This window comes from Myxine glutinosa, chromosome 5 (assembly GCF_964187855.1).
Source record: "Myxine glutinosa chromosome 5, kmMyxGlut1.1, whole genome shotgun sequence".
Classification (NCBI taxonomy): domain Eukaryota; kingdom Metazoa; phylum Chordata; class Myxini; order Myxiniformes; family Myxinidae; genus Myxine; species Myxine glutinosa.
The window spans coordinates 26,559,889-26,570,169 of NC_136265.1; positions in this window are offsets into that span (position 1 = coordinate 26,559,889).

Sequence of the window (10,281 nt, forward strand, 5' to 3'; positions counted from 1 at the left end):
ATCGAATTTCTCCCCTTTTTTAATCCTGCATGTCCCTGATCCTCGTCCCTTTACCCGATGGCTTCCTCGGAGTGGTTCAAGTTTATCACAACGATACTCCGGAAAACAACACGTGCATGCAGGTTGGTAAGCAGATCCATGTAAGGATAGCCGCACACTCTCGAAGGTTAGTCTTAAATATAGTATCTCCAACCTCACAAAAGAGGTGTTGCTAAAAGATGAGTGGAGTAAACATTTTACTTTGTCCAAAAAATGTCGCATCTTCAACGTGTAGCGTCATAATGGGGGAACATGCTGATTACATGATTTGAAACGTCATGCTGTGGCGACGATTGGATCATATGCTGATGGAATATGACTTTTAATTTGCACGATGTTTCTTGCCTGAAAGTAGAGGGCAAAAAACCCTGCGAAATGAACGGTGGGATGATATTGTGGTGAGCCACTCTTATTAGCCTCCCTCCATTGTTTCGGTGTTTCCATAGCAACGTTACGAGTGGGCTGAATGGTTGCACCTGTGTGAGTGTTTTGTTCCGACCTGGGAGTACAAAAGTGGCAGCAAGTTCTATTCGGTCTCCTGATTGGGAAGGGAAAACATTTGCTTGACTTGGTCAGCTCGGTTTGTTTGCGCCGTTCAAATGTGACTTTAAGAGAGTCAGACTTTTCTTTTCAAGGCGTTCTATCTATATTTAAATAAATAAACAAACGACAAAGATACATGCAAAATCCACAAAAAACCTCCCCCCCCCCCCCCCTCCCCGAAAAGTTTTTTCAAATTGGCCATTTAATTAAGATTAAAATTCACGATCTTAATCAAAGCTCTTCTTGCCTCTTAATCTTATTTGATCTTAATCAAATAAAGCCTCAACTTGGTATTTAAAAAACGAAAGCTCGGGTCAATTGGATGAAAATTGATGATTTTAGAACTTTGACCTTTTGACCTCAAAATTGGTTGGTTTCCAATGCAGTGATGCGTTATGCAATTGCTCTTTAATTTTCAGGTTAATTGGACGAAAATTGACAATTTTTCAGATGAAAATTGATGATTTTTAGAAGTTTCATCTTGAGTTGACCTTTTGACTTTAAAAATAGTTTGCTTCCCAATTTAGTTGCTGAATATGCAAATGCTGTTCAACTTTCAAGCCAATTGGATGAAAAATGACGATTTTAGAATTTTGACCTTTGACCTCAAAATCAATAGGCTTCTCAGTTGTGACTACCTCCACAACTTGGTGAGGTTTCCTGTGATCCGTTTCGAATTGTGACCCGTAGGCAAGAGAAAAACAGACAGACTAGAAATATGTCGTGCATAGCACAATACTTGCAAAGTCCCTAAAATAAGTTGTTGACCTTTAGCCTATATTGACCTTTTGACCTCAAAAATAATTGTTGGTTGAATTCAGTGATCTGATATGCAAATCCTCTTCAAACTGCAAGTAGATCGGATGAAAATTAAGGATTTTATAAATTTCACCTGTCATTGACCTTTGGCCTCTTTTGACATTTTGGCATATGTTAACCTAAAAAAAAGATGGTGGTTGAATTAAATGATGATGTAGGCAAATCCACTTCAAATTTCAAGTCATTCAAATGAAAATTGATGGTTTAAAAATTTGGCCTATGTTGACCTTTTCACCTTTAGGCCTCAAAAAATAATTGGTGGTTGAATTAAGTGACTGGATATGCAAATCCTGTTCAAATTTCAAGTCAATTGGATGAAAATTGCGGATTTTAGAAACTTCGCCTAAGTTGTTGACCTTTGACATATGTTGACCTATTAGCCAAAGTTGACCTGAAAAATAATTGGTGGTTGAATTCAGTGACCTGATATGCAAATCCTCTTCAAATTTCAAGTCAATTGGGTGAAAATTGAGGATTTTAGAAAGTTGACAATGTTGACCTATGGCCCATGTTGAACTTTTGACCTCAATCAAAAGGCTTCTGCCTTATGACCAACTCTACCATTTGGTGAATTTTCATAAAGATCGGTTTAAAATTGTGACCTGTAGATTGTGATTGTGATTGTGATTGTGTGATTGTGATTGTGTGATGGTGATTGTGACTGATTGTGATTGGCGATTGACATAGAGACAGACAGACAACAGAATAACGCACAAGACCGACCAATATACTTTTAAAATCTTCAATTTTTGCAAATAACAAAACATTCGATAACATGAATTCAGGGAAATGTGTGGCTTGCAGTACTTGTTTGGCATCTAAATTTTCAGGTGGTGTGTACCGAGGTTGTGGACCACCGCTTGGAAAGGCTCTGGGCTGAAAGGGTCGAAATCTGTACGAAGAACAGAACCCAGCTGATTGTGCAAGTAGTCTGAAGATTTGTAAATTGTTTGCAAGTTTGTCAATTGTTACTTTTGTTCATACTGTAGGCGTACAACTGTTTTAGCTGTTGCTTTTCAAAAATGATTGTAATACGTGATTTTCAAAATGACACAATCAGTCCCAGAATGCTCTGAGCGCATGCGCAACACCCTGAAGTATATCTTGTGTGCGAGATAAGGATTGTCACCTAAAATGGCTCAGAAAGCATCTAAAAGAAGCCAAAAATAGTTGGAAAAGAACCTGAAAGAAAGGGCTGTGTCTCTGCACAAAGAAAGACTTGGATAAGTTTCTTAGCTTGCCGAATGGGCAACTGCTCATAGTGTGACTCCTTTAAGTAATAAACAATTCATTTTGTATCACTTTCCCCTATATTTATGATTTGAACATCATGCTGGTGTGATACTGTATAATACTTTTTGTTGTTGTTGTTATCACAGGTATGTTTTATCAGTCTAATGCACAACACAGCAAAATAAAAAAATTAAAAAGGGCCCGAGTGGCCTGAGGGTCATCTTGTCAGGTGAGGGATGGGAAATATATATTACATATACATCTTTTTGGGAGGTAAGAGGGGTGGCTTTGACGGGCCCCTCCGTTTTGGGGGAGGGGAGGAAGGGAAGGAGGAAATTTTTCCCGTGCAAAGAGTGCTTTGACCTCAGTGTTGCCCAGGTAAAAAAGGAAATTGTAATACCGTCTGCCACCATCACCAGGTGGCGCTACATGGTACACATTTACATAGAGAATTTATTCCCCTCTCCCGGTCCCCCACAGCCCCGCATGAGGCCGCGGCCACATCGCCTATGTTACCTCCCCAGACAAAGTTGTATTTGTATTTGTACCCCGAGTAAAGTATGAAAGTGTTTATAGCTGGAGTACCCGGCGTTGCTCAAGCGAAAAAGAAACATTAACATATTTGAAATGAGGGCAAATATAATGGAAAAGCAATTACATCCAAATCAGAATCCATCACAAATGTCAAATCATCATTTTACCTTTTTTTGAATATGCTGGTGAATGTACCGTTCATCACGTTTCTGATTGAAGTATGATGACGTTCAGGAAGAAGAAGAAGCCTTACCACCAACTTCGACCGCTTCTGGGATTGTTTTATTATTTGTGTTCAAATGTCTAGTGATTGTTTTGTATTTATTTATGCGAATGTGTACTTGTGTATAACTGTCATTAATCAAAAAGGCTTAGGCACCATAGAGCGATTTATTATTATTATTTTTTCCAAAAAATCGTTGTTTTTTTTTCAATTTATTTCTTTATTTATTTGCCGAAAACACTCCCAGACACTCACTGATGAAAAGTTTGCCGAAGATCCGTTCAGCCATCTCTGAGAAAAATGGCAACACACAGACCAACGGCTCTCTTATATAGTAGAAAGAAGATTAGTCCCACTTTGTTGAAAGCTTTAATCCTGATCATGCTGTTTGGTTGGGGTGGGGTGGGGTGGACCTCTTCATGGCAGTTGAAATCTGAGATCCTTGTGCTGTACACCGCCAACCACCAACCACCAAACCCCTCCTCCAGATCAAAATAATCCCGCACTTCTGCTTTTGTGTCTTGTTAAACCCTCACGGTGTTGTGTTCTGGCAGTATCCGCAAGCCCTAAGGGTGTCGCTCGGAATAATAGCAAAGCACGATGACGTCAGTGGTTGGATCCGATGTCCCAAATCCCCGCACCTTGTCCAGCAATCTTGTTGTATGTAATCCATTCTTTCCAATTGGCTGTTTTCTCAAACTTTGACGCTGTCTACATATTACGTACGTAAAAAATGTGAACTGTGGTATTCCACATTGGTCAACTTGTTGTTTTGTATGCAGCCTGTGGTTGCTGCATGGTTGTATCATTTTCTCGCGCAACCGTGCCGCTGATGCAGTGCCAATGTTGCCAGTGTAAGCTGGTACTCATTTTGTAGACCTCGGAAGGATGAGAGGTCAAGACAGCCCACCTGGTGGTAGTTTTACGGCAACAGGGGCTCAAGCTCAATTGATCCTAATATCTTAAGCCAGCCTCATATCAGAATAACCTTAACTGCCAAGACAACAACAACAGACTTGTAGGTCAACGGATAGATCAAAAGATAATGGTGTGTGCACATGATGAGCAAAATGGCCTCCTCCTGTCTGATTTTTGAGAAGAGGAAGAGGATGGTGGATGTGAACGAAAGTTGGTGAGATTGTAAAATGTGGAGAATGATCTTGGTAATAATGTTTTTGTCATTTTGTCTAAACATTCCATCATTTTATACAGTGTAGAGCAACAAATGTTTTTGAAATATTATTTATTTATTTATCTGAATTCAGAAAAAGTGTGGTTATATATATATATATATATATATATATATATATATATATATATATATATATATATATATATATATATATATGATTATATATATATATATATATATATATATATATATATATATATATTGTTGTGGATCCCGTGTCTGTCGACGTACTAAGGGGAGGGGTTAAGACCCCGTTTCCCCACAGACACCGGATCCATGGGCCGACGACACTCGTGCCCGGCGGGTTGCGTAGCAACTCCAATCGCCAGTCCCCCAACCATGGGCCGAAAGGTTATCGACCATGATCCGAATATCTTTGAGACCACGTGGCCGGGAAGACCGGGAATTGAACCCCTCACGATCCCACACCTATTTAAATCAGGCGCGCCGAGCGAATCGCACGGTGTGGGTCGCGGTTTTACCCTGCGTGATCTACGGACCGAATTGAGCAGCCGAATTCGGTTCGAACGATGCCGGGTCAATGGGGGAAAAGACGCACATGGGCAGGTCGAGAGGAAATACATGTATACGTCTTTATTCACAAAAAGCACAGAAAGAAGGATGAGAAGCAGACTTAACATAAATTCTTACCTATCTATTCCCAACACAGGCACCTGGCACACTCGCACACAGGGTGAATCACACACCGGTTAGATTCGTACCAGATGGATGTGTGGACGCTGATTCGGGTCCGGCAGTTCCTGCACGTGGCCTACGGATCAATCCGGTAGACAGCACGAAGGAGGATCAGCAAGGAGGACGACCCAGAACGGATGAAGAACCAGCTTGGAGGACGAACCAGCATGGGGAACGATCACCTCGGAGAAGAGCCAACACGGGCTACGATCAGTACTGACTTTTATCGGGGTGAATCCCCTTCTAGAAGGTTCCACGGCCTGCCATTGGCTGATGTTGGTCACGTGCAGTCGTTCATTCAGCCCCGCCTCCTTCTGGAAGGTTTCACGGCCCATGCTCGCCCACTCGTGAACCAACGTCTTCTTCGAGGGGTTGGAATCCTGCCTAACTCAACGCATCTATGCTGTAATTACTGCACAATGGAAAGGGAGCTAATCTTTACATTTAATAAGAAATAACTGACTAATGCAGGCTACATGTTGTCGTGTAATTAACTAGAGGGGTCTCTTTTATTGCTCAACCATGCGTATATATATATATATATGTATATATATATATATTGTTATGGACACGGCTTCAGATGTTTATGATGGGCCGAGCGGAATGGCCGCCGTGTTCGCACAGTTTACCCGATTACCCCCAACTCACCCGGTTCCACTCGAACGTTGGCCAAATCGCGCTACGCTAAATCAATGATGGAAAGGTCACAACGACTGGGAAAGAGGAAACGACGCAAGGGGTACAGTTCTCAAGACCTCCGGAGGAGGATATAATTGGTGGTGGAGAAAAGGGGTAGATTACAAGGTATGAGGTAAAGCACAGAAGAGATAGGCACTTTCTTATCTATCCCAGACAGACCACAGATAAACGGAACAAGACTGACTTACACAGGGATTGATGGCAGGGAAGGACAGGCAGTCGATAGCACAAGGTGCACCTTGGCTCAGGAACAGGATACAGCACGGTCCAAAAGATGCAGGGAGGTGTCACAGCGCTCGGTTGGTGGCGTGCTTCTCTCTCCAAGCTCAGTGCGCATCTGACGTCACCTCCCCCTTCCTGCGCATGCTCAGCGGGGAGTGACACGCCCTCGGCTCGTTGGCTCTGCCCCAGATGGGATTGGTCCGCCGCTTCTATTGGGTGCGGGGGGTTACCGGGCTCCGCCCTTGACGAGGAGCTGACAGCGAGCCCCTACGTGGTAACCCCGTCGAGCACATGCTCGATGGCGGCTCGTTGGAAAGGCTTGGTGCCCTTTCAACACCCCCTACCAACCAAGCCGGAGTGAGGACGCACACTGCCCGCGCCGCCGCCGCTGTTGTTGTTGTTGTTGTTGTACCATGAGGAAGAGCTGCGGGGAGGTATTGGGAGGTCCTAAACTTCCTAACGGTGCCATACAATCACATGCTGGTGCAACAAAGAGTCAGAATTAATGGAAACGAGTCCTTAACTGACATAGACTAAGAATAACTAGCAAGATGTCCTATAGTTGTCTACGTGAGATGCGGTGGACCTGGATGCGACATTTAATGGGGGAAATAGGGGGAGGTCGGGTCTACAGAGTGTTGTTTACAGGAAATGGGACTAGGGAATGGGGGATTGGGGATAGTTGGGAAGTATGGAGGAAATAGGGGAATATTTACAAGCGGATATGGATGGAGGCCAATCTCATATCCGCAACATTGCACCCTTCTCTACCTCGGGGCGTCCCAACCCGATAAATTTTTACTTACTTTAGTGTGGCACTCAGATGTAGTTCCCTCTACTATTAACTCAACCCTGAGTGCGACAGTTTTACAGATGTTCACAAATGAGTAAATATGTCCCCCTGCGACGTTGCACCCTTCTCCTCACAGAAACACACCCACAGGATAACCGAATCGCGGAAAGCATCCTCAAACTAAACATACAGCCGGTAGGGAGCATTATTTACACAAGACTGATATTTACACTACGATCCAGGACCTGTTCTTTGAGGAACACATGCAGATGTTATGCATAGAGAGAGCATGCATGCCAGCATCGATACACCAACCCACGAGTGCCCTGTGGCCCTACGGCCTTTAATAATGTGCAGAGCACCCCGTCCAAGCACCAAAAGCACCACCCCATTATGTACAGTCAGCACCATCCGGTGCACCAATAAAGGGTTCATAAAAATGCACAATCAAGTGTCCATGGTCACCGGTGGTGTCGCAGCCGGCCGATGTTCTGCCGCTGGTCTTGCCTTGGAGCCCACTTGGCCTTCTGGCTTCTTTAGAAATAAAGAAAGGCGCCAACCGCATCCATTTCTGAATTGTGGCCGTCAGGGGGGCCAACTATAAGTGGTTCACCTATATGGCATAGGTGCCACGTTGACCCAGAGGTCCATCAACGGGTGGTGCTTGCCCGCAAAAGAACTGCGGTCCATGGTGGGCGGCCACAAAAATTGCGGTCCATATGGTGTATCGATCCAGGCAGCAAGCAGCGAAAGTACAGGCCCACAACTGCGGAGCCAGCACCTCTCTCTCCTCTCTCTCTGCCCCAAAGCCAGATCCTCGGAGGTGGGAGACAAAAGAAGACAAGTGAGTAAGGTGGTAAGGGCGCAAAAGTGCACGCAATACAAGGTAATGCACACTGGGGGCACATGGGAACCAGGTGAGACAGGTACGTTCCTACCGTATGCCCCCCCCCCACCAGGTAACCTACATTGCCCCTCCCTTACCCCTTACTGTATCCACAACACACAACACTACCCATAAACATCTACTTTACACATCAACAACGTCCCTACTGTCTTCCCCGTTCCTCCCATAAACCAAATTCGTCTTCTCTCCCTCCTAACCAATCAAATTTGCCATTTCCAACTCTCATCAAGATTTGCCATCACCAATTCATCATCAGTCCCTCCTAAGGAGGGAGAGATGGAATCACCCCAATGTCTCATCCACGTCGTGATGCGTCTCACAAATCCACACAGCAATTCTCCTTTCCTGCAACACAGAACAAAGGAACACAGGTGTGGAGTCATCATCATCACCTCAGGTAAGTGGCTGCGTATGGTGCGACAGGTTCATCAATCCTAACTATTTCCTAAATGACTTTAACAACTTTACATTACCCGGGGTCTTTCCCTGCCAATCCATCGGCCAACTTACACTATGGGTTCTAAAAACCAATTCCCATTGACCAAACTGTGGTGCTTCTCAATTTGGGGTCTCACTCCCCCGATTCATCTCCCGGTGCCCTCGCACAATTTCTGGGCTGTGACGTGTAGCTCTCCCAGCAGGTCTACCCACCTGCACACCTCCACCACTGTAGTTGCCACCCGAGCTTACCTGCTCCTCACCCTAACCTAACTAACTGGGGAAGGCCCTCTCGCACTCTCACCCCCTCAGTGCCCTCTCTGGCACGGGCTGCCCGATCCACACCCGGGATCCTCAGGCACCCACTGACACTAACGGCTCCCAGAGCCCACCTGCGGCCTCACCTGGCCGACATCCTCACAGTGGTGGAGTGCCCAAACCAACTACACACACTAACAGGCTACACGCCCAGCCATTTCCACAACACTAATGCACCCATCCACAATACCATTCTGCAACCGCACCACAAATGCCAATCTCCAACCACAATTTACCTATACCTTCTAACTATTCTTTAAACTACCCTCCCCGGGTACTCGTGAAAAGGGGTCCACTCTTCCCCCATCCACACCTTCGCACCATGCACACCACTCCGTACCACTTACTCCAACTCTCTCCACACCACTCATTCTCTGCTCCATATATTCCACACACCTGTACTTGCACACCTGTGCTCTCATACTTGGTGCCGCCTGCACCCTTCTCTCCCCCAAGCGCATTCGCGCTGATCCACACACTCACTACTCATACACTGCTCCACACACCTGTCCAGTTCTCACACAGCATCATCTCATCTAACTACTCCCCTCTGAAACTTGCGCTTCCCAGTCGTCCCTTTAAACTATTGCGCTCCCTCGTCATTATCAAACACTAAGCTACTACGTCCCCACTACAGGTATCAGTCACTATCTAAACCTTAACGTCACCTAATGTCATCTTCGCTAGATCCCTAACAATATAACCTAACCCACCCGGGCTAGTTTTCACTGCCATACACCCCATAATCTATAGCGCATTTGCCCCCACCGTTTGTGAGGGATGACAGAGTTGCCATCCCACCACATCGGGCATCTCCCACTACCAATTTTGCACATCAAATTTCAACAAATCAAAAATTTGCCAATCACTACTCATCATCTGCCAATCATTACTGCCAATCCTTTGCCAATCATCAAATTTTGTTTTTCTAATTTCGGGGCCAAAACACTATCCTCATCACCCGTCTACTTATTACATCCTCTCGGTGCGCCAATTCACTTCTAAAGCTCGGCTTCGTACAGCCAAGCCATGAATGCGGGTTGTTTGGTGCCAGCGGCTGGATACGTCCCGCATTCGGTGCAGGGAAGGAGGTTTACCCGGGCCGAGGTCCCACGCACCATCTCGGCACGGAGCCATCCCATGGCCCGATCTCGACCTGCCGGAATGCCTCAACAAAAAGTGGTCGCCATGACGACCCTTCCTATCGGGCTGCCCGCTCCGCCTAGTGGAGCACGGACGCGGCCGTTCAAAGCGAGGCCCAGCGTGGATCGCGTACGGCGGTCCTTTCGAACCCGCCGTGGCTCAGATCCCCGCTGGTTCTCGCGGCACGCGAAGCCCGGCACGCACCGAGGGCCCGATTCGGCTAACTGTCATTCTAACCGCTAACCCGGTTACCGTCGATGCTTCACCTGCATGCTTACACGCATACGCTACCCCTTTCTTGCTCATACCTCCAGCTGTTCCCATGCTCCTCGTACCTTTCCTTACACACCTCGGTACACTCATTCCACTCACAGCCTTGGTCACACACCTGACCACCGAACACTTTGGCACACATTCGTTGGTCGCACACCTCACCAACACACCTCTTCGCGCCCCTTCCTCGGTCACCTCCTCTGTGACAA